General features: G+C 34.0%; 1 long non-coding RNA gene across 1 annotated transcript in view; it reads left to right on the top strand.

Annotated features, from left to right (window-relative positions):
* The window catches only part of LOC132693326 (uncharacterized), a 47,605-nt gene extending 35,812 nt beyond the window's left edge, over nt 1-11,793 (top strand). The window contains exon 3 of the long non-coding RNA XR_009616732.3: nt 11,581-11,793. This is a non-coding gene — a long non-coding RNA (uncharacterized LOC132693326). The remainder of the gene's footprint in view (nt 1-11,580) is intronic.
* Nucleotides 11,794-25,958: the final 14,165 nt, after the last annotated feature.

Here is a 25,958-nt window from a genome sequence, read left to right as displayed (position 1 = left end):
CATGATTAAATGACTTTATTCTGCTATTTATTACAAGGCACAGAGAACATATTTGAAAAGAAACTGCTGGATACATACATATTAAAAACAAATTTAAATGTATCCAAAAATTATAATAAAAACTGTAAGAATTAGTCAGAAAAGTTTGTTGAATCACTTATTTTTTTTCCCAGAAAGACATCCTAGAAATGCAAAATATAATATTTGGTGGAAATTAAGTGAGAAAATAAAATACATGAAGTGTGAGGATAATTAACATAAGTACTTTCTTATTAAAATACTTTCCTGTTCTTAAAATGTTATATTTTATCTTTTCTCATATATAGGTATTAGTAAATGTTTATGAATTTATGTAGATTGTCCTCATCATTGACTCTTGAAGCTTTTTCAGTGAGATGTCCAAATAATATCAGGAACATTTGAACACTCAACAAGAGCAATAACAAAATCATCTAATATGTTATATCAGATAACTTCTTTGATCATGTCTTTCACACAAATTCAATTCACATTCTAATCCATAGTGCATAATTACAATCAAAGTTGTAGGCTTGGATACAAAAATTCTTCTCAAGAGAGTATATTGCCTATCCTGTTTGGTTTTGTGTTCTGACTCTCAAAAGAACAAATTCTTTAATGAGGGATTATTTATTTTTGCCTTTTTATTTTATTTATTTATATTTTTTTTAACATTTATTTATTTTTTAGAGACAGAGAGAGACAGAGCATGAGCAGGGAAGGGTCAGAGAGAGAGGGAGACACAGAATCTGAAACAGGCTCCAGGCTCTGAGCTGTCAGCACAAGCCCGGACGCGGGGCTCCAACTCACAAACCACGAGATCATGACCTGAGCCGAAGTTGGTCGCTTAACCGACTGAGCCACCCAGGCGCCCCTATTTTTGCCTTTTTAGAGAAAATTTAAAATATATGTGCAAAAGAAAAAGAGTTGTAATTAAAACTCCTATAACCCTTTCTAAACTTCAAAATTTATAAATGCATGCACAATATACTTTCCCATCTACCAAGAGCCACAAAGATTATGAGAAGTAAGTTTCAGAAATTATATAATTGTATCAATAAATTGGCTACCATTTATTTATAAATTACAAAGATTCCACTTTATACACATAACCCCAATGCTGTTGTTCATAGCACAAATCAGCAATAAAATAATACCTTAATATTACCAATATTCACATTATTCAAATTGTTCTATAAGTTTTACTTTTGGTCTACATGTTAGGGTTAGTTATTATGTCTCAAAGTCTTTCACATCCCTTTCCTTTTTTTCTCCTTGCAATTTTTTATTGTTTTCTTTGAAAAAACCAGGTAATTTTTCTTACAAATTTTCCCACAATTTGGATTTGCTTCCTTATTTATGGCTTGACATAATCTTCTCTTGAGGTATTTCCTAAATATTGACACTTAAATACAGGAAGTGATTGCTGAATTTAAGATTTTGGCAAAACCACTTCACAGGAGATGCTATATATTTCCATCAGAAGGTATAAAATATTTATTTTGTTGTTCTTATCAAGGTTTGAAATCATTGTTCACATTTATGAATCCATTCTGTGGTACAAAATTCTTTCTTCAATTATGGGCTGGAATGTTTTTGTAAAGAGAAACTTCCTCCCTTCAGCTACTTTGCTATCCCTAGATAAAGTTCATAAAGGAAAAATAAGATAAATGGTTCATTTTTTCTAGTAATTTGTCAGTTTTCCAAACAATGAGCTGGTTTCCTAGCTTATGACAAATGTGATCAAGGAGCAAGTTTTGTATGTGTGTTTGTCATTATGAATTTATGTATTTCACATGTTTGATGCACTATAATCCATTGCATTCACAGACTTTATAGGTGATCAAAATGTCCCTTTTTAGTCAGTAGGAACTGATTCTATTTGGGTCCTGTTAAAGTACTTCAGGAAAGATTGAGCACATAAGCATTGGGAAAATGATAATTTGGAACTAAATACTCATCACAAAGACATCGCCTTAATAAACTCTTGTAATTTAAAGATAATATAAGAATGACTTTGACCATTGTGAAGAAGAAGCCAGGCTATAACGAAGAGAATCTAGGGTAACCCTAGTGTTTTTTATAACAACATTCAGTGCTATATAATCTACAAGGTCCTTAAGAAAAGAAAGAGACCCAAAGACTATGTGCACATTGAAGCTATCATTCATGTAAGAGACAATACATATACACTTTGGCATATAGTACTTGAGGATATAACTTTCCCATGTGTTCACTAAGAAATATCTAATGTTCAAACTTCAAGCAATTAGTTTGTTATGAAGAGCGCCAAAGCAAACAGACTAAAGGTCACCCAAAATAATTTACAGTATTAAATAAGACTTTAAATAAGATTAAAATATTAATAATCTTGTTATATTTAAAAAAAAGTTAATGTGTTAACTGAATAAAAAGAAAACATATAAAAATTATTCAGAGGAAAAGGGGAAGTGAAAGTGTGAGACAGTTTGATTATTTCCCCAAATATATTGTTAGAAGTAAAGGTGATTTCCCTAAAGTACATGTCAACTATGTTGAAGAAAACTAAAATAAAAATAGGAAAGCCAATATAACCAACTAAATTTGCATTTTTTGCAGAGGAAAGTGATAGGAAGACAGTGGAAAAGGAAATATACTAATTGTACTTATGCTCCTGTAAGAGGTTCATTGATAGTGCCTGAAAAATAGAGGATTAAAAGGCAAGCTTTTAATCGGGGGGGGGGGGGGGGAGGCGCGCCTGGGTGGCTCTGTCACTTAAGAATCTGACTTTTGATTTTGGCTTAGGTCATGATCTCACTGTTCCTGAGATCCAGCCTTATGTTGGGCTCAGCGGGGACCATGGAGATTTTCTCTCTCTTTCTCTCTCTCTCCCTATCTCTCTACCCCTCCCCCACTTGTTTTCTCTCTCTCTCTCTCTCTCTCAAAATAAATAAATAAACTTAAAAAATAAGTAAATAAAAGGCAACACGGAAAATTAGGTTTATGAAGTTAACTGCTAGTAAAAAAAGAGTAGAAACCAATCTATCAGAATAAACGTGAATATACTTAAATACAAGGAAATAGTTTTTTTGTGAATTTTTTAAAGTTTTCAAAGGGGAAGTTATAACCCTATAAGACACAATAAAACAATGTCTATCAGTAACATATGTTATCTGAACCCACCTATTAAAAGTTAACTTTCTATTTTGTATCTCAAAGCAAAATGTCAATTTTCCTCTAGTTATAAGAATCTTTGAAATTCCTTCAGAAAATATTGAAAATGTAAGGATTGGGAAAAGTAAAACAGGCAAATATAAAATAGAAAACCGAAAACCAAACCAAAACAAAAACCATCATTATCTATTATGTTAAGATTGGAAAAAAATATTAAATTCATTTTTAAAAAGACACTTTATAATAATATTTTAGGAATTAGTCAAGTATAGTCAAGTATATCTATGCAACACACTATTAAGCTTCAAATTCCATGAAAAAAGATAGGAAATGCAAAGAGAAATATAAAATTATTACTAATATGTTTAAAAACAACTATCATGATCCTTAATAGACAAAACAAGCTAAAATAAATAAAATCTAGTTGTTTTGTTTTAAATTTGAGAGAGAGAACAGGGGATAGGCACAGTGGGTGGGGAGAGAGAGACAGAGAGAGAGAGAGAGGGAGAGAGAATCTTAAGCAGTCTTCATACGCAAGGCAGAGGCTGACGCAGGGCTTGATCCCACACTCTGGGATCATTACCTGAGCTGAAATAAATAGTTGGATGGTCAACCACCTAAGCCACCCAGGTGCCCCTAAAGTGAATAAAATCTAAAGGACATAAATAACATAATTAAAGTGTTGACATCATTAAAATATACTAATATATGCATCTTGAGAAAAGAAAATACACTATTATATTTTATCATAAACCATTAACAAAATAATAAATAACAAAAATTAAAAATTATATAGATAGCATTCTTTGATGACAATGCAGGAACAGTGATAATTACAATTACCAGTTGTATATCACTTGTTACCTATCTTTTTATATTGATTCAGTATCCAGGGTCCAAGAGATTTTTCCTTAGCCCTTCTTTAGAGAAACACACACAAACAAAACAGAAGCAATGGATTTTTGCCCCGTTTCTTGGGGCAGAATATCCACTTTTTTTCTTACCTTTCAGATGATATGGTATTCTTGAGATTTCTATATCCTGAGCAGAAGCAAATCTCTAAGCACCTATGTTCAGCATTGGATTGAAAAAATAGGTGACAGAAATAGAGAATGAATAGTTCCATAAGAAATTATTTTGGTTGGCACATTTTTCTTAGTATGCTATTTCTTCATTTATTATTCTTAATTATGTAGTCATCCTATGGACTCAGGATGGACCCCATTACCCAAACTTTGGTTCAAGTGTCTACACAGATGATACCACACATGTACAAGAGATTAGGAAAAGTTTATTACTCATAAGTGAGGCTTTCTGGGGAGAGTAGAGCAGACTTTCAAGCAGGTCTGAAGGTGGCTTGAAAGATAATGAAGGAAAACTAACTTAGGTATTTTGTCCCAAACGTGGACTGGGGTTTGCAGGTTTGTAATGGTGACAACAGTGGAAGGGCGTGTGGGCTTTCTTAAAAGTTTGTGTAGATATGGAGCAAGAGGTTTTGAATAAATAGTCTAGTCTTTTCTATATTAGCTTTTATTTTAATGTTTTTTTTAATTTAAACCAAAGGACATTAAATAAGTGATATCATAATGAGATTCTTTATAAATATCTCCAAAAACTCCTACGAGAACTGATAACAGTCCCTTATGATATTTATCTATGCATAAGAGAACACAAATATTCCTCACAAGCATCTTAAGGACACCAGAGCTATTCAGAATACATCTGTAAAATTATATTGATATACTGTGCCTTGAGAGTTATTTGGATGATTACAGACTACTGTGGGGATGTGTGAAGTTCATGAAACAGTCTGTGTACTCAACAACTTAGATTACTATCATAAATTCCCATGGGGAATCTAAATCCTGGTGTAATTCTGCCTCATTTAGTTTTTTGATTTCAGATACCCCTGACATTCTGATGTGATAGTTTTATGGTTAATTTTTTTAGGTTTTTAAATATAGGAATATTACAGAGACGTCAGTGGTAGCATGCAAGTGCATCGTCTTACTTAAACTTGCCTCCTATTTATTTTACTTATTAGGTTTTGCCATTGTTTTATTGCCATATAAATGAATGTGGACTAAAAATTTGAATAAATAAATTTGCCAGTTGTCATAGAATATGACTTCTGTTTGCTTCTATATATTGCTTATAAATAAATATTACTCATTTATAATTCCTGTTTAAATAGCATGGAAGAGTTGAATAAGTATTTAACTTATAACCTTAGAATCACTTAAGTGTGCTCACATAAGTATAGCAACAATAGAAATCACTTGAAGATTAAATTAAGTTCATTTGCCAGGCAGGAAGTTATCTTAAGAAGTTCAATCAAATGGATCAAATGATAGTATTGATTTCATCTGTAAAGATGCCTATCATGATTCATTATAATATCATCCTCACATTTGGAAATAAGTTTAGTGTTTTTTCTTTACTAATATTGTACCTTGATCATAAACATTATTATAACTTTGGATCCTTCCCAACTTCAGCATTGTTATTCTTGCTTATGTAAATATACTCAACTCTATTACTACATGGGATTATAATTTATCTAAATATCCATGGAACCAATTTATTTGAAAAAAAAATTGTATTGGCGATCATGTAAAAATACATGTTTAGAAGTGTATAAATGATGATGCATAGGGGTGCCTGGGTGGCTCAGCTGATTGAGCATCCAACTCTCGATCTCAGCTCAGGTAATGATCTCAGTTTGTGGGATCGAACCCAGCATCAGGCTCTGTGCTGAGGGTGCAGAGCCTACTTGGGTTTCAATCTCTCTCTCTGTCCCTCCCCCACTCATGTACATGCTTTCTATCTCTCTCTCTCAAAATAAATAAGTAAACTTAAAAAAAAAAGCAATGATGCATAATTTATAGATAGGTAGTGTTCATCTTTTTAAATACACGGGTTGACCTGTACAGTACCTAGTAAATAAAAACAACTCCTTCAATGTATTCTCAATCTACAACAAAAATAAATTTTTCTATTTGTCTTGTGGCCCTGATAGATTACATATTCCAGAATATTTATTATCATGTGTTTAATGTAAGTTTAGGAAGTTACTTTTTCAGTGTCCTTCTGTTGTAACTATTTCAATGCTACCCAACTATGAATAATATCATCATTTCGTTTGCCTTTTATTTGTTAAGTACTGCTGCATATTGTTGGAGAATATCATAAAACTTTATTTTTCCAAAATAACTTTATACTTACTGAAATAAGCCACTTTTCTATCTTCCCAAAAGATGCTAGACAAACTTTTCTCAGTTGTTTATCTTTATCCAACTATTGGTCACATTTCCTATATCATATATTTCAGCCTTTTAATTTTTTTTCTTTTTTCCTTCACCTTAGTAACTGTGCTTGATAGAAATGTTAGTTAAATTCTGTATAAGATCAGCCATGTGTATATGTCTGTGTGTGTGTTCATTCTGATAATCTTTTATTCACCATGATGGCATTGCAAAGATTCCCCACCCTAAATAGTATGAGATGGCTTAACACACAACACCTTACACTCAACAAATGATATTGGCCACCTTTTTTTAGTCACATATATTCATAGTCTTGGGAGACAAGAACACTGCATGGCCACAAGGTGTACTCAGGATTAGAGTGAATCAACAGGGTTACTGGGAGACAGGCTTTGTAGTAAGAAGGTGGTAGGGTGTCCTCTGTTCCTTGTGTGGGGATTGCATTAACTTGTTTGTTTTTTAAGTTTATTTAATTATTATTGAGAGAGAAAGAAAGTGCATGCGCAAGTGGTAGGGGCAGAGAAGGAGAGAGTACAAGCAGGCTCCATACTGTTAACACAGAACACAACTTGGAGTTCAGTCTCAAGAACCATGAGATCATGACCTGAACTGAAATAAAGAGTCAGATGCTTTGCCACTTAGCTTAGAGACTTAAGGTTTCCCAGACAAACAAAAACTAAAGGTGTCTGTGACCACTAAACCAGCCCTGCAAGAAATATTAAAGAGGACTCTTTGAATGGAAAGAAAGACCCTAAGTGACAAAGACTGGAGAGGAACACAGAAAATCACCAGAACACTGACTTTACAGGTAATACAATGACACTAAATTTATATCTATCAGTAATCACTCTACATGTAAATGGACTAAGTGCTCAAATTAAAAGACATAGGGTATCAGAATGGATAGAAAAATAAAATCCATCTATATGCTGCCTTCAAGAGATTCATTTTAGACCTAAATACACCTGCAGATTGAAAGCGAAGGAATGGAGAACCATTTATCATTCAGTTGAAAGTCAAAAGAAAGCCAGAGAAGCCATACTTATGTCAGACAAGCTAGATTTTAAAACAAAGGCTGTAACAAGAGATGAAGAAGGGCACTATATCATAATAAAGGGATCTATACCACAAGATCTAACAATTGTAAATATTTATTCTCCCAACTTGGTAGCACCCAAACATATTAAACAATAACAAACATAAAGGAACTCATTAATAATACTACAACAATAGTAGGGGCAGTTAACACCCTACTTATATCAATGGACAGATAATCTAAGCAGAAAATCAATAAGGAAACAATGCCTTTGAATGACATACTGAACCAGATGGACTTAAGAGATATACTGGGAACATTTCATCCTAAAACAGCAGAATACACATTCTTTTCAAGTGCACATGGGACATTCTCCATAATAGATTATGTACTAGGTCATAAATCAGCTCTCAATAAATACAAAAATATTGAGATCATACCATGCATATTTTCATACCACAATGTTATGAAACTTGAAGTCAATTACAATAAAAAAGTTTGGAAAGACCACAAATACATGGAGGCTAAAGAACATCCTACTACAGAATAAATGGAGCAACCCAGAAATTAAAGAAGAAATTTTAAAAAATACATGAAAACAAATGAAAATGAAAACATGATGGACCCAAACTTTTCTGGATGTGGCAACAGTGGTTCCAAGAGGGAAATATATAGCAATACAGACCTAACTCAAGAAGCAAGAAAAATTTCAAATATGAAACCTAATCTTATACCTAGAGGAGTTAGAAAAAGGACAGCAAATGAAGGCTAAAACCAAAAGAAAAAGAGAAATAACAAATATCAGAGCAGAAATAAATTATACAGAATCAATAACAAAACAAAACAAAACAAAACAACAAAACAGTAGAACAGAACAATGAAACCAGGAGGTGATTCTTTGAGAAAATTAAAAAAAAAAAAAATGATAAATCCCTAGCCAGAAATATCAGACAGAAAAGAGAAAGGACCTAAATAAATAAAATCCCTAATGAGAGAAGAGATATCATAACAAACACCACAGAAATACAAGTAATTATAAGAGAATATTATGAAAAATTATATAATAACAAACTGCACAACCTCAGGGCTTAATGGCTTTATAGGGGAATTCTACCAAACATTTAAAGAAGAGTTAATACCTATTCTCAAACCATTCCAGAAAGTAGCAATGGAAGGAAAACTTCCAACCTCATTCTACAAGGCCAGCATTACCCTGATTCCAAAACCAGACTAAGACTCCACTAAAAAAGAGAATGATAGGCCAATATCTCTGATGAAAATGGATGCCAAAATTCTCAGCAAAATACTAACAAATCGAATTCAACAGTACCTTTAAAATAATTGTTTACACAGAATCACATGGGATTAATTCCTGTGTTCAAGGGTGGTTCAATATTCACAAATCAATCGGTGTGATACAACATATTAATACAAGAAATAAGAATAATATACAGCATCCATTGTTGATAAAAACCCTAAACAAAGTGAGTATGGAGGAAACAACCTCAACATCATAAAGACCGTATATGAAAAAAAAACAAAAAAACAAAACAAAAAAACAAAAAAACCAGCATCTATCATCCTCAATGGGGAAAAAAAAAAATTGAGAGCTTTTCCTCTACAGTCAGGAACAAGACAGGATGTCCACTCTCACCACTGTTATTTACCATAGTACTGGAAGTCCTAGCCATAGCAATCAGACAAAAATTAAATATAAGGCATATAAGGCATCCAAATTGGCAAGGAACAAGTCAAACATTCACTATTCACAGAGGACATGAAAGTCTAGGTAGAAAAACTGAAAGACTCCACCAAAAAATTGCTAGAACTGATACACAGATCACAGGATACAAAATCAACATACAGAAATCTGTTGCATTTCTATACACTATTAATTAAATAGCAGAAGGGATATCAAGGAATCAATCCCATTTACAATTGTTCAAAAACCATAAGATACCCTGGAATAAACCTAACTAAAGAGGTAAATCTGTACTCTGAAAACTATAGAACACTGAAGAAAAAAACTGAAGATGAAACAAAGAAATGGAAAAACATTCCATACTCATGGATTGGAAGGACAAATCAGGGTGCCTGTGTGACTCAGTTGGTTAAGCATCCGACTCTTGATTTCAGCTCAGGTCATGATATCATGAGCCCCATGTTGGGCTTTGCACTGAAAGCACAGAGCCTGCTTGGGGTTTTCTCTCTCCCCCTCTCTCTGCCCCTCCCCTGCTTGCTCTCACTCTCAAAATAAATAAACTTTAAAGAAAAAGGAAGGACAAATATTGTTAAAATGTCCATATTACCCAAAGTAATCTACACATAAAATACAACCAGCATTTTTCACATCGGTAGAACAAGGAATCCTAAGATTTGTATGCAACCATAAAAGACCCCCAAATAGCCAAATAAATCTTGAAAAAAATATGCAAAAGCTAAATGAGGCATCACAGTTCTGGTTTTCAAGTTATATTACAAAGCTGTAGTCATTAAGACATTATGGTACTGGCACAAAAATAAACACATAGATCAATGTAACAGAATAGAAAACCCAGAAATGGACCCACAAGTATATGGTCAACTAATCTTCAACAGAGCAGGAAAGAATATCCAATGGGGGAAAAAAGTGTCTTCAACAAATAATGTTGGGAAAACTGGCCAGCAACATGCAAAAAAATGAAACTGGACACTTTCTACACTATACTCAAAAATAAATACAAAATGGATTGGGGACTTAAATATAAGACAGGAAGCTATCAAAACCTCGAGGAGAACACAAGCAGCAACCTCTTTGACATCGTCATAACAACTTTTTACTAGGTACATCTCTGGAGGCAAGGGAAACAAAAGCAAAAATAAACTGTTGGGACTTTATCAAGATAAAAATCTTCTGCACAGTGAATGAAACAGTCAGCAAAACCAAAAGGCAACCTACAGAAGGGGAGAAGATATTTTCAAATAACATATTGGATAAAGGGTTAGTATCCAAAATTTATAAAGAAGTTATCAAACTCAAAGCCCCAAACACAAATAATCCAGTGAAGAAATGGGCAGAAGACATAAACAGACACTTTTCTAAAGATATCCATATGGCTCACAATGCACGAAAAGATGCTCAACATCACTCATCATCAGGTAAATACAAATCAAAACTATTATGAGATGTCACCTCACACCTGTTAGAATGGCTAAAATTAACAACAGAGAAAACAACAGATGTTGGCGAGGATGAGTAGCAAGGGTGACCCTTTGGCACTATTGGTGGGAATGCAACTGGTGTAGCACTCTGGAGAACAGTAGGGAGGTTCTTAAAAAAGTTAAAAATAGAACTATCCTTTGATCCAGCAATTGCACTACTGGTATTTACCCAAAAAAAAAAAAAAAAAATATATATATATATATATATATATATTCAAAGTGACACACACACCCCAATATTTATAGCACCATTATCAACAATAGCCAAATTATAGAAAGAACCCAAAAGTCTATCAACTGATGAATGGATAAAGAATTGTGGTACACACACACACACACACACACACACACACACACACACACTGGAATATTACTCAGCCATCAAAAAGAATAAAATCTTGCTATTTGCAATGACATGGATGGAGCTAGAGAGTATTATGCTAAGTGAAATAAGTCAGTCAGAGGAAAGCAAATATTATATGATTTCATTGATATGTAGAATTTAAGAATCAAAACAGATGGACATAGAGGAAAAAATGACAGGCAAACCATAAACCAGGCCCTTTCCTATAGAGAGCAAACAGAGGGTTTTGGAGGGGAGGGGGGCAGCGGATGGGTTAAATGGTGATAGGTACTAAGGCGGACACTTGTGATGAGCACTAGGCGTTGTATGTGCGTAATATACTAAACACACGCTGTATGTGTGTGTATACTAAATTGTATACCTGAAACTAATATTTCACTGTATGTTAACTAACTGGAAAATAAATAAAAATTTAAAAAATAAATAAATATAAGTCCTTGGGGCCCTTGGAGGCTGAAATATTTCAAGGCAACACTTAAAATTTCAGGCTTGGTATAGTGTGTATGTATCTTCAATGAGCCCTTCTTTCACTTTGTTCACAGATGAAAGCATGGGATTTAAATTCAGAAGACAAAGTTTCATGAAACAGCTCCACAAATACTTGGTCCATGACCTCATCTTTCATTTCAACCGTGGCTATTCCTTGGTGTGGGTAAACTGGACTAAGACAAGAACAAGAAATCTGACAAACATAGAGAATTACTTACCCTGAAGACAAACTCGTGTGCGATTTGATGAGAGATCTTCTCCATTCAGTGATGCGCATGGCCTATGCTCCCTCCATTTGAAATGACCATTCTCAACATGTGTCCTACCACATTATAGAAAGAATAAGTGAGAAAAATGAAAAAAAAAAGTCAGGTTTTGTAAACCATCTCTGCCAGAGAGTGACACACATCACTTGCACTTCCAGTCTCTTTGGAAAATAGAAACCCAATTCTAGCTTAACTACAATGGAGGTTATGATGTAGGGGAAGACCTTACATATGTGCTGAGCAGTAACATTGCATTTATTGTTTTCTACTGTCAGTGCAACTCTAGAGATGATCACATCCCTATAGATGTTGAGTTTTTTATTTGCTTTTTATAACATCATATTTTCTATAAGTTAAAATAAGACACGACATCGTATAAGGTTTTTGAGAATTTTCCCAAAGAACCAAAGTGCACACTTTAGCTAAGAGAACCACAGTGGAAGTGATGGATCTGGAAAAGTTTTACCTCACTGGAGCATTTAACACAATGTTATCAATGATAATAAAAAAAAACAACAACAAAAACCAAATGCTTTTTAGGAGAAAACGTGATTGATTATTATGATGATGGTTGATTATTTTCCTTGATGTAGAGATCACATGTTAGCTCATTTTATGGAGTATGATTAATTTTAATGTGGATATTATAGAGAAATTTAAAACAGTGTTTCTTCACACAAATTTCTTCGTTGTCTGTAAACTCCAAGGAAAATATTTTATCACAATGTTAGATGAGCAAGACCACAGTCACATTTTGGGGCTGTTATCAGGAAGCAAAAGATGGCTACATTTCTTGCTTCTTTCTGAGAAAGCTTTGTTCGTCAAACTGATTTTAGAGTTACTTGTTTATCAATTTTCTTTAATTTACCACTGAGTCAAACACTGTGGTTTTAAAATATAGGTGTTTGAAGCTGTTCCATTTTCATTATGGTTTGGGCAAAGATAGAGCCCCAGGGGACACATAAAAAAATCACCCAAATCTTATACTTAAATACAACTCATCCTCATACAACATTGACAAACATTGTGCTAAAATAACCTAAAATAAATAAAGGTCTCCTGTCACTTGCTCAATTGCACATGCTGTTTGTAAGTGGATCAGTGCAATTAAGTATCCCAAATCATCAGGGTTTCGGTGTATCATTGAATGAATAAAACATAACTCTTAGTGAAGTGATTCTTTTGATGAAACTGGAAAAATTTCCAAATATAAATTGTGTTCCTGGGTCATTGGCTGCATGTTCATTTTTCCACTCAATTGTGATACTCACTGTTTTCCAGATTAAATGCTTTATTCATCCGAATTAGGTACAACAAGGCAAATTAATGTTTTTTTCTAAACTTCTTACGATAACCTATACATCATTTGTACAAAATGGTTTGCATTTTTTCTTGCCTTGAAATGGATAATTTAAACATGTGTGCCATGAAACTTGGCTAAGTAATAGTGAACACCTTAATCACAAAACTGATGAATTTCTAGTTGTCTTCTTTCATTTAAAGGTCACAGTCAATTATTTGGCCACAATTTTAAAACATCTCCTAGAAGCAATAACAATAGTTTCAACACTATTCAGTTTGGCTATTTTCATAATATAAACTTAATTAGATCACTCAACATGTGCTGACTTACTGTGTTGGTTTTACTGTATTTTCTCAAAGCCCACCTTGTGCCACTAGTCAGAATTAAATAGAGACTTGTTGAATATATGGTTTTCTCAATTTACTTAATAAACATTTTAGGCATATATAATTGTTAAGATACTTTGCTAGGAACCAAAAATTTCAGCTTTGTATGGCATGTGTTCAGTAGCCTCAAAAATTTACCATGTAAATTACCATTTAGTATAAGATATACTTTGTAACCAAATAATTGCAATAGAATAAGATAAGTGCTATGCTATAATGGCATTCAGGACAATTTTTTCATGACAGTGCAAGGAGTGGGTATGGAATCTGTGTCACTTGAGATGACACTTGAATTTCATTTTATTTTTTTAAGTTTTTATTTATTTATTTTAGAAAGAGAGAGAGAGAGAGGGTTGAGGGGGAGAGAGAAAGAGAGAGAACATAAGTCAGGGAGAGTCAGAACCAGAGGGAGAGAGAATCCCAAGCAGGTTCCGCACTGCCAGAGTGGAGACTGACAAGGGGCTTGAATCCAAGAACTGTGAGATTATGACTTGGTCCAAAATCGAGAGCCAGATGCTCAAGCAACTAAGCCACCCAGGCACCCAAATTTCATGTTCAAGGACAGAGAGTAGGAGTTGACCATGCTGACAAAGTGAAGAGGTGTTTTGCTCAGGAAGATACATATGAGAAATCATAAAAAGGAAGCATAGCACAAGTGTAGGGATGGATGTTTATTGAGAATCTGTGTTTTGTCATTGTTAGTTCATTTAGTTGTCTCATAAGCACCATGGCTTTTTGCCCACTTTTTAGGGAAAAAAAAGTAACTGAACTGGGGACATAATGAGTAACCTTTCCAAGTTTCATGTGTTGCCATTGCATGGGTTGCTTGAGGACCCACAGCCCTCACTTGTCTGACTGTAGAACTCCTGGTCTTTCCATCCATGCTTCCTTCCAGGGATGGCTCATTTTTGTCCTAATCCCCAAAACATTTACATAGTTGTTGTCTCATTTAATGCTCTTAGCACCCTTTACAAGGCAATCGATCATGTTTCCTCTTCCTCTTGGGCCGCTTGTTCTTCTGTTGCTGAGGAAAGGCTTCCAAATACCCAGCAGGCAGATGAACTTTATATTCAGGGCCCTCTGTAACATGATCTGAGGTTTCTTCTGTTGATGACACACGTTTCCAAACTCAGGCCACATCACTCCTGCCATCTTAGGCCGCAACTTAAAACAGAAGTCTTCTGTTTAGCATCCTCTTGTAAGCTCTGCATTTGTCCTTGTCTAAGGTTTTCCTGCACTATTTCTCTGAGTTTCATTCTATTGCACTGTGCCATATGGAACCTTCAATTCATTGTGAATTTGTGAAATTCACTCTCTTAACAAATCCCATCCCTCTAACTCCACAGTACCATTCCTCTACCACTTGTACTTCCTATAACTCCCCTCAAGAGTATTGCTTTTACTGCAGCTCTGAAAAGGCTAATTATTTTTCTTAGAAGCCCCTTAAGAATGGGTCAGGAGGTAATTGCAACATTTTATTTCATTTTAGCTCACCTTGCTACTGCAAATCTCTCTACCAAGAAGCATTCTACCTTTTTAACATTAAGATCATACCCTAGTTCATATTATCTCTATATTTTGTGGTTGCTCTGAATGCATAGAACAGTTTGATACATTGTGTTTGTATCTTTTTATTAACTATCATCCTCAATCACCTACCCCCATCATGCAAACTCTTTCATTTCTAACCTATTTAAACTCTAACTTCCAAAAATTGTCTATCTAAATCTTCCATTCACTGGATGATTTTCCACATTATCATAAAGGCATTTTTAGCACACAGATAAGAGTTGACACCATCCGTAATGTAATTTAAAGAGAACCAGGGTGGGGGGAAGTACATGTATTTTGTATTGTATGTACTATATTACCCAGGAATACACTCTCTGGTTCATATAAATTTGTGTGAAATTTTAGGTTGTTATTTTCTTAAGGAGCAGAAATTAAAAGAGGTAAGACAGAGATAATAAAGCATCATGTTAATTTTCTCAGATTTTTGTCTATGCAGTTGCTTTACAGTTTCTGATATGCCATTTTCCAATGCCTCTCCTTTTTTTTTTTTAAATATAGTTGACACACAATGCTGAACTAGTTTAAGGGCATAACATAGTGTTTCAAAAATTTTTACACTATGTTCTGGTCACCACAAGTGTAGTTACCGTCTGTCACCATACTGCACTCTTAAAAATCACTGACTGTATCCCTTATCTGGTACGTTTTATTCCTATGACTTATTCTATCTATATCTATAAGCCTGTGTCTCTTCTTCATCTATTTGGCCCATCTCTCGACCCCTGCCTGCTCTGGGAACTGTCAATTTGTTCTTTATGTTTATAGGTCTGATTCTGCTTTATAATTGCTTGATTATTTATTTATTTAGATTATGCATATGAGTTGAATTATATGGCATTTCTCTTTCCCTGCCTGACTTATTTCACTTAACACAATAGCCTCTAGGTCCATCCATGTTGCGGTAAATGTCAGGATCTCATTTTTTGTAGTTGCGTAGCATTCCATTGTATATATACACAAATCTTCTTTATCCATTCATCTGTTGATGGACACTTGAGTTGCTTCCTTATCTTGGCTATTGTAAATAACACTGTAACCAACTTTAGGGGTGCATGTATCTCTTTTAATTAATATTTTGTTTTCTTTGGCTAAATATCCAGTAGTTGAATTATTAGATCATGTAATATTACTATTTTTGATATGCTGAGAAACATTCATACTGTTTTCCATAGCAGCTGTACCAATTTACATTCCCACCTACAGTGTATGAGGGTTCCTTTTTCTCCACATCCTTTCCAACACTTGTTATTTCCTGTCTTTTTGATTTTAGCCATTCTGATAGGTATAAGGTGATATCTCATTGTAGTTTTGATCTGTATTTCTCTGATGATGAGTGATGATGAGCATCTTTTCGTGTGTCTGTTTGCCATCTGTATGTCTTCTTTGAAAAATGTCTATTCAGCTCCTCTGCCCAGCTTTTAATCATATATCCTCTTCAGTGAATAGTGCTGGGAAAACTGTACATGTAAAAGAATAAAACTGGACCACTTTCTAACACTATATACAAAAATAAACTCAAAATGGATTAAGGACCTAAATGTGAGACCTTGGAACATAAAATTCCTAGAAGAGAACATAGGCAGTAATTTCTCTGATATTGGCTATAGCACTATTTTTCTAGCTATATTTCCCAAGGCAAGGGAAACAAAAGCAAAAATAAACTATTGGGACTACATCAAAATAAAAAGCTTCTGCACAGTGAAGGAAACCATCAACAAAACAAAAAAGGCAACCTACTGAATGGGAGAAGAAATTTGGTAATGATATATCTGATGAGAGGTTAAGTCCAAAATATGTAACAAATTATACAAATCAACACACACGCACGCATGCACGCACACACACACACACACACACACACACAGAATCTGATGCCTCTTTTGTCTCCTGTAATTTAACTCCTGTATTACTATGTTTATTATATATCTGGTTAGTTCTTTAGAGAAACAATAATTTCTTACTTTACAAGTATAAGACTTTATAAGTAACTTTTAATAAATGCACATAATACTTTAACTAAAATATATTAGAACTCAATTATTTTAACTTCACTAATCTCCAAACCAAAAAAATTCCCTTTCAAAGAAAGTAAACTCTTCCACTTCTCTTAAAAGACTTAATAGCCTTGTGTTACCTACAAGTCTTATATTCTGTCATTAATTTTATACATTATACTACAGGGCATTAATTGGTATAATATGAAGTATTATCATAAATAATTAAGACTAATAAAAATAAATGAGCAAAGTCTATTTTGTAATGGTGTTTCCTTCCTTAATTTTATTGCTTTCTATCCTATTAATTCTAAGAATTCAGTACTTTTCCATAAGCTTCCCAACATTAATGAAAATTATTCAGATTCCATTGAATACTTAATTGTCTGATTTTAGCTGCTATTTCTTGCCACCTAACCTCTTAATTTGTCTGCTGTTCAGTTTTCTGACTTCCTTAATGGGCTAGATATGGTAATTTCTAAAATTCCCCCACTACTTATGGGAGTTTGGGGACAGTATATAAATGGTCTAATATACACTAAAAATGTGCTTAAAGTGTTCCAGGTAAGAAGTTCTCAACAAACATCTTCTATAATGAATATCACTACATTTCATTGAAAATAGTGATTCAAAAAAGGAAAATAGCTTGTTCAAGGATGAACCTAGAAGTTGAGAGAGATAACATTCAAATTCAGCTTTGATTCTTCCAGGTCCAGATACTTTTAACTAACTCACAAATATTCACAAATGATGGTGAATAAAAATAGATTCCACACTTAGATCAACCTGGATATATGCTTTTATCTGGTATTCATGATTTATCTATCCACAGATTATGCAAATGAGAATCAATCACTTGATTGATTTGGCCAATGTCAATTCATATGACTTAAGATCATATATTAATGACTCTTCCATAAATAGTCCAATTGACCCCATTGCACTACTATGTATGATTTATGTTAACATTTTGAGAATCCTTTTTTTTTATGTTTAGCCACTAGAAGTATCATGTGCAAGATTTTCCACATTTCCAATAATCAGTTTCATATGCTTGTTCAAAATAATGAAAATAATTGTGTAGGTAGAAATAGTGGTGTATTGAAACAATTCTTGTTTATTTTCTCATTTATTCACCAAAACAGAATTCCTTTTTTTTTAATTTTATTTTTTATGTTCATTTATTTTTGAGAGGGAGACAGAGTGCAAGTGGGGGAGGGGCAGAAAGAGAGGGATACACAGTATCCAAAGCAGGCTCCAGGCACAGAGCCTGACACAGGGCTTGAACCCACGAACCGTGAGATCATGACCTTAGCCGAAGTCGAACACTTAACCAACTGAGCCACCCAGGTGCCCCCAAAACAGAATTCCTTCTAGTGGACTCTACCAGCCACTCCATCTCAAAGACAAATAGACTTGTTATATGTATAATAGTTACCTAATCCAGACCCCCATTCTAGAAATCTCAATCCATTTTTATTTATTTAAAGTACATTTATATCAGGTTTGGATCATTCACCAAATGTACAGATTAATGTACATATAATTTTAAAATTAAATTAGTCTTGAACACATATTTCAGTCAGTGTTCAATTATTAAGTGTTGTAAAACATGGAGTGTTATATTTCTATGTACCTGGGAACCTTGTGAATAGAGAGGTGCAGAGTGGTTTCTGGCACAGCACTCCTATCAGTTTTTATTTGATTTCTTTTTGTCTGGTTCAGCTCCACTGTAACTTGTTAGGAACAACAATTTGTAGACACCATCAGGTTATCTTTGCTTCTAATATATGCCTAATTTTTAATAGAATGTTGGTTCCTCAGTCTCTTGTGGACATCCAAATATTATTTCCGTTTTCTCCTATCATAAACATCTATGTTTATTCCATAAAAAAAGAGCATTACTTCTGAAACTGGTTTGATATTTAAAGTGCACTATAGTCAGATAATTAGCAGGTGGCTTCCCTGATGCAATTGCATACCTGCCTGCCTGCCTGCCTGCCTGGAATCTAAATGATATAGTTACTTGGCTTAGGTTGGCAATGTTGAATGATAATTTAGCTTGTGGCTTGTTGTAAAAATAATGTGTGGACATTAATTTGCAAGTGATCTAATTTTGTTGTTTTTGTTTCTAGTACTTTAGATGCATTGGTTTCTGTAGAATCACTTTTAACCCAGTAAACATGAATAATTTATGATCTCTTATACCCCAACCTGATATTTCAGTTATTAGCAAACATTTAGTGAGCACTTAATTTTGTGTCTGATTTCAACTTGAGTTGTCTAGGTGCCTTTTTTATGATAAGGCCTTAAAATAGGTAATGTGAGTCTTTTCAATTTGTAGATTAAACATCTGGAAATTAAGAAGGTTAAGTAGCTCAACCAATATCACAGAGCTAGAAATATTTGGAACTCTGATTGCTATAGGCAGTCTAACTTCAAAACCTCTCTCTTAACCATTTTCTTATATGACTGCAAGTGTATAGTGCTGGGTCCTAGCTATATGATGATATAATGGGATTAGCATTAAGGCTTTGTATTCTATATATGAAAGTTTAGTTTCATTTTATAAAGTAGTCAACATTGTAAATTATCATATGGCATGAACTACATGGGTCATGTAATAACAAAGATTCCATGAAAGAAAAACATTTATAAAAGTAAAGTTTCTTTAGAGAAGCTGGTGTTGAAAAAATGCTATTTTTTCAGTGGAATCATGTCTTCTTCTTTTTAATATACAATTATTCATAGAAACATCCATGGTAACTTTATGAAGAAATGTTAGGTATTTTAGAAATGCTAAATGTCATTGTAATTATTTGACTCCCATTCGGCTTAAGGTTGTTGAAAGAGAAGGAAAACAAAGCTTACTTAGAGTTTATAAATGAAAACAAAAGTACAATATAAAGTATCAAATAAATAAAATCTTGCATTTTGTGTTTATTTAAATGACTAACTTGAGCAAGGAATATCTGTCAGAAAGCTTCCATCATGAAAGCTATTTTGAATCCTGTTTAATGACCATGTACACTGTACCCTTGACATTGAGCAAAAGCCAGGAAGACTATTGCTCCTTTTCTTTTTTCTTCTCTCAACATTCCATCATATTAGTTAGTTATTATTGGAATTGTAGAAATTCAATACACAGTACAGACTTCCACCTTCTATGTTTTTAACCAAGTCTCAAATAAGTTATGGGAGATAGGCAAATGGTGATAAGCTGTCAATCATCATTTTGATAATCTCATTGGGGAATAAAGCTTTAATGTGTTTCCAAAAGGATTGCCTACCGTTATTGGGGTGCCTGGCTGCCTCAGTCAATAGAGCAAGAGACTCCTGATCTCAGAGTCATGAGCTCAAGCCTCCACATTGGGTCTGAAGCCTACTTAAAACAAAACAACAGCAACGACAACAACAAGACTGTCTACCATTACCAATTCTCAGGCCTCAGTTCAAAAAAACCTAGGGAGAGCTCACTCAAACAAAACCTTATATCAGCAGAGCTGAAGCATATAACCAGGATCACTTCCTCATGGCAACCCAAAGTACAGAGAAGAAAAAACTAGTGAATTTCCCAGAGGTTGACCTTTCTTAATAGTTTAACTCCACCTAATTGGATGTCACCTAAAAATCACATATTTCTACATGGGAAAAAAATGGAGGAAGGAAAACATTGCCTCACTAAAAAGTACAAGGCTTACACCCAACAGAGTAAGAAGAAGTTGGTACAATATTATCTCACACACGGTTGAGTGTGCTATGGTAATAGAGACGGGATCGAATTCTGAATTCTGTTGAATTAGCTCTCAGGATAAGAACAAATCAGTAGATGTCAGACTGAACTTTTTAAAATATAAAAAGGTTAGTGAAAACTAAATTATTCCTCATCTCATGAATTATTCAGGAAAGAGAAAGGATAAATACTTAACACAAGAACAAATAAGTGACTACAGAACTGTCTAAATTCTGATAATCTTACTAAATTTGAAATATTTGTTTGAACTTTATCCATATTTTAACACAACAACTCTTATGTTAAAACAGGGCAATCAGTTGCAATAATGTAATTTATTATTATTGTAATGGCATAAAATAAATATTTTCTTTGTAATTAAATTGAATCCTTTATTTCAAAAGATCTTCAAAGTATCTGGTTATATGTACTAAAAAGATGTGTGTAGCAATTAGGTGAATTGGCCAAAATAGGTAATCCATTTCCATGGAAAATAGGTAATTTTCCATCTGTGAATTTAGCTTAGTATTATGCTATAACTGGAAGCTTTATTTATTATAAAAGTAAAAAGCCAAAGTAATATAAAAAAGATAGTCTGGAAAAATATATTTTAAAAGGGTTAAAAAATTCTTTAAAACTAGAGAATACTTTGTAGACCACTGAAAATTAGAGTAACATGGAGAAATGCTACCCAGTATACTTATATTAAGAGTTTCAGTCGTCTAATTCAAGTTGGAAGACATTTTTAAGCATTGCTAGATGTCAGACACTGGAAATTAAAAGAAGGAAGTACTCTGTGAGAAAGTTAAATATCTAGGAGGACAGATAATAGCTGGAGAGGGAACAATAGAAATCAGTGAAGTCTCCAGGTTTCTGGTCTGAAGACTGAATAGATGGTGGTCACACTATATACAATAAACATGAGAACATACATGTTCATAAGGGAGAAATATAATGAGTTCAAGTTTGGAATATCAATCCCACTCTAGATATCCAGTTGGGAGGTTTGAAATTCAAGATAGAGATGACATCATTAATATTGGTTCTGGAGTCATCAACATGACAGTTAAAGTAAGTAGGAGAGAATGCAAACACCTAGGAATGTGAAGAGAAAGACAGAACCTGTAAACAGAACCTGTAACTTTTAGGAGAAAGCATTGGGAAAAAAAAAAAAAAAAAACACTAAGAAAAAATGACAAAAGCAAGGAGAATGGTGACGTGAAAGTTCAAAGAAATAGTTTCAGAGAGGGAAGGTCAAGGTCTTCATGTTGAAAGAGAGGTCAACTAAGAAAAAATGGGAGAAGATGTCTATTACATTTATCAATTAATTAATTATTGGTATTGACACTTCAGATTTGGAATTATGGAAAGTCTATCGCACTATGGTTACTCTCCAACACAGGATGTTAATCACCACTGTAGTTTTCTATGGAAGTAAGCCCAGTTTATTTCTGTGTCCAAAATAGACAACAGAATGTTTTATATTGGAAATAAAACAGAAAACACTTTCCAACCATTTGGTAAAACTGATGGATTAGCATTTAGAATAATGTGAAGTTTTTCTGATAATGGCACTTGAATGTAATCTTTGGAATAATGATTCAATTTATTCCATTTGTCCTTATTCTTCTTACCTATCAAAAAGTTATGATATCTGGTATCCCTGTTTTCCAAGTGTATTGAAAAGATTTTTAAAATCATAAAGCAACTGGAGAATGACTTGCAAAGGACAACTAAAATAATTGGCAATCTTGGTGAACAAAACCAGGCGTGATCATTTAAGGAGGCAGTAAAAGAATCCATCAATTTCTTTGAAAGGTAGAGACTGACAACTGACATGAGCAAAATGTCTGAAAACATAAAAATACACACTATACAAAGTAATTATTTATACAAGAGATAATAAGTGTGAAATATATTACCTTAAGAGGTATTTTAGCATATTCTCTGCTAAATTTTAGCATATTTTCTGCTAAATTTTAGCATATTTTCCACCTTATGGTGTCCACTTGTTCTTTGGAGTTTTGTGCTATGTCTGACACCTAGCTGATCATTAATTATTATTTGCTGAATGAAATGAATGATATACTAACAGTTCAAAGAGAATATAGCAAAATCTAACTGTTCTATGACAATAAGATTAACTTTATTATGTTCTTTACTACTCTTTATAGCAGTTCTCACAAGATGCCTAAGACTTCCAGGTTATTCTTCATTTCCTGTATTCTTATCCCCATAAAATCCATTTGTTCATTTGTTCATTCATCATTCATTCATTCATTCATTCCTCTGTCAAGTTAGTTAATTAGGTAAATTGTTCCAACTCATGCTTCTCTTAGATTTAAGAAACAATTCTACCATGATATTTTTAATCTAGGTGATTTTTCAGCAAAATATTCTATCCACACCTGAAGATTTTTTTTACCTTATTATTCTAAGTGAAACATGATTCTACCTTGAGAACGTGATTTCCCCTGCAGCCCTTTCCAGAAATGGACATTTGTTTTCCTAAGATCTTATTCTGCTGGCTGCCATTACCAGTTCTAAAATCTAAAACATTCTCTCCTTTTCCCCCTAAAATGTAACAGGCTTGATATCATATCATCAGATATGTACCACTCCTTACTTATTAGTATAAAGACTAATATATTGTCACCTTGGTCATTCCTCCTCATCTCTAGCTCACTTTCTCTTTCTCTAAAGCTATGTGCTACTTCCTAGCCCCTCATTCCTAGCCAAGAGCGATACGTACATAATTATTTAATACCAGTTAATTCCTTAGTTACACTAGCCACATATCAATGATTCAATAGCCACACTTACTAGTGGTTATTGTGGCGATATGAACATTCTAATCATCACATAAATTCTTACTCAACGCACTTCTCTAAACCTTCTAATGCCCAGTAAGTATATCATCACCATACCCTAAAATTCAAAGGCCCTACTCAACAGCCTGATTTGTTTCTATCTTATTTCTTCCAGCAACATGATTTCTATGTAATATATCAAATATTTCATTATAACATATAGCATATCCTCATTTCCTCGATGACCCATAATTTATCATTATAATCACACCCTTGCAAGCATCATCAAATTACTCTTCTCTAGTATGGCCCATCTCAGTTGGCAAAATTCAAAGACAAATGCAGACTCCTGGCAGGACTTTTGCAGGTGAACATGATGGGCTAGCAAACAATTTATGCAGGATGGCTTCCCATTATAATCATGGCTATTAACCTCAAGTGGATCCTTCAAGCTGGTTGGGAAGTCTATTATATTTTCCAAATCCTTTCATTCTGCCACTTCCTGAGATGACTATTTTATAACTTTTCTCTCCCTTGTCTCCCCTCTTCTTATGTTAATCTGAATGACTGTTCATGTTTCCAGATGATGTCACCCCTCTATTTATGCACTGTTTCCTCTCACCTAATCAAAGACATAGCTCCAGTGTTTCTCATCTTTCTGTCTCCAGAACAATGAATATTCCTATCAGTACACAAAACTGCCATTCCAAAGCAAACAAATACAAAGCCAGCAACACATAAAGCCCTTCCTGACTTCATTTCTCTGGTCTCTTTGAAAACTTTGGACTCTAGGATCATTAACAGTGCCTGTCTTCCACTTCTGCCCCTTTCATTCTTCAATGCATGCAATCAGTTCTGGCTACTAGTCTACCATTTCTAGTAACTGCTTTTCTCACACCAGCTCACTACATTACTAAATATAATGGTCAATTTGTAATTCTAATGTTTCTTAGCCTATTAACAACTTTCGATACAGTTCATCAAGTGGAAGATTTGCATTATTTGAATTCTGGATCAAGACATTTGTTTCTCTTCCTATTCCACTCACTTCTCTTTCTCACTTTTCATTGATGGTTTCTTCTTATGTCTTACTCATCAAAACTTTGTATTGTTCCATAGGCAGTCTTTGAAACACCTCTCTTCTTTATTTTCATTAATCTTTTAATTGTTAACATATAGACAAATGGCTTTAAATATTATATATATTGGGGCACCTGGGTGGCCCAGGAGGGTAAGCATCTGGCTTCGGATCAGGTCATGATCTCACAGCCAGTGAGTTTGAGTCCCGCATCAGGCTCTGTGCTGACAGCTCAGAGCCTGGAGACTGCTTTGGATTCTGTGTGTGTGTCTCTCTCTCTCTGCTCCTCCCCTGTTCATGCTCTGTCGCTCTCAAGAATAAATAAAAACATTTAAAAAAATAAAAGTAAATATCATGTATATTATGACAAGTCCTAGATATTTCAGACTACTGGACATCTCCTATGCATGAGTAATAGGCAAGTTACAGTTAGCATGCTGAACAGAACTCCTAATCTTCCTCACTAATCCTGTTTCTCATAATAGTCTTCCACATTTTGGTGAAAATTAAGTAATTGGGCAGCGTTTTCCTAAACCTTCTTATTTCCAGTAACTACCTTACCTCTATACCTTCAGTTTCAAATGTTCAATCCTCCAGTAACTGTTGTTTCTTTTTTCTTCTAGTGATATGACTTGTGTGACACAGAACTCATTGACCAAACCAAATATTGAACTGTAGCCAACATCATATCTTAATTTCCTTGTGGACAGCAACTTTCAGTTGCTCTAGCCACGTAGTTTAGTATCACCTTGATTCCTGCTTCATTTTATTTTATTTTTTTGTCACTGCCTACAGCCAATTAGTTAATCATGTTGGATCTATTTTCAAAATATCCAGAATCAGAACCATTCTTGTTACCTCCCCTGCTACTATTATGAGTAAAGTTAGAAAATATCTCAACTGCATTGTCGCAATAGCTTCTTAGTCTTCACTCTTATATTCTCGCTTCCCATCCTAGCCCTCACTCTATAAACAACATAGTAGTCTGAATGACCCTGCTGAACATACGTATGTCACTCTGCTCCTCATCCTCAAGTGGGCTCCTTTGTATACACTTGTAAGGACCTATAGGACCTCAAGTTCTTACTGTTGACTTTTTATCTCCATCTTCTACTATTCTTTCTCATCATGCACTTTTCTCCAGCAATGCTGACCCACTTGCTGCTACATGAGCATAACAAAAGTATCTCTGTTTTAGAGGTTTTGGAACTGCTGTATCTCTGCCTGGAATACCATTTTTACAGATATCTACAAACCCCTCCACTTTGCTCAAATGTCATCTTACCAGG

This window comes from Panthera onca, chromosome B1, assembly GCF_046562875.1.
Source record: "Panthera onca isolate mPanOnc1 chromosome B1, mPanOnc1 haplotype 2, whole genome shotgun sequence".
NCBI classification, from domain to species: Eukaryota; Metazoa; Chordata; class Mammalia; order Carnivora; family Felidae; genus Panthera; species Panthera onca.
Note: the sequence above shows the minus strand (reverse complement) of the source record. Positions and strands in the feature narration are given on the sequence as shown.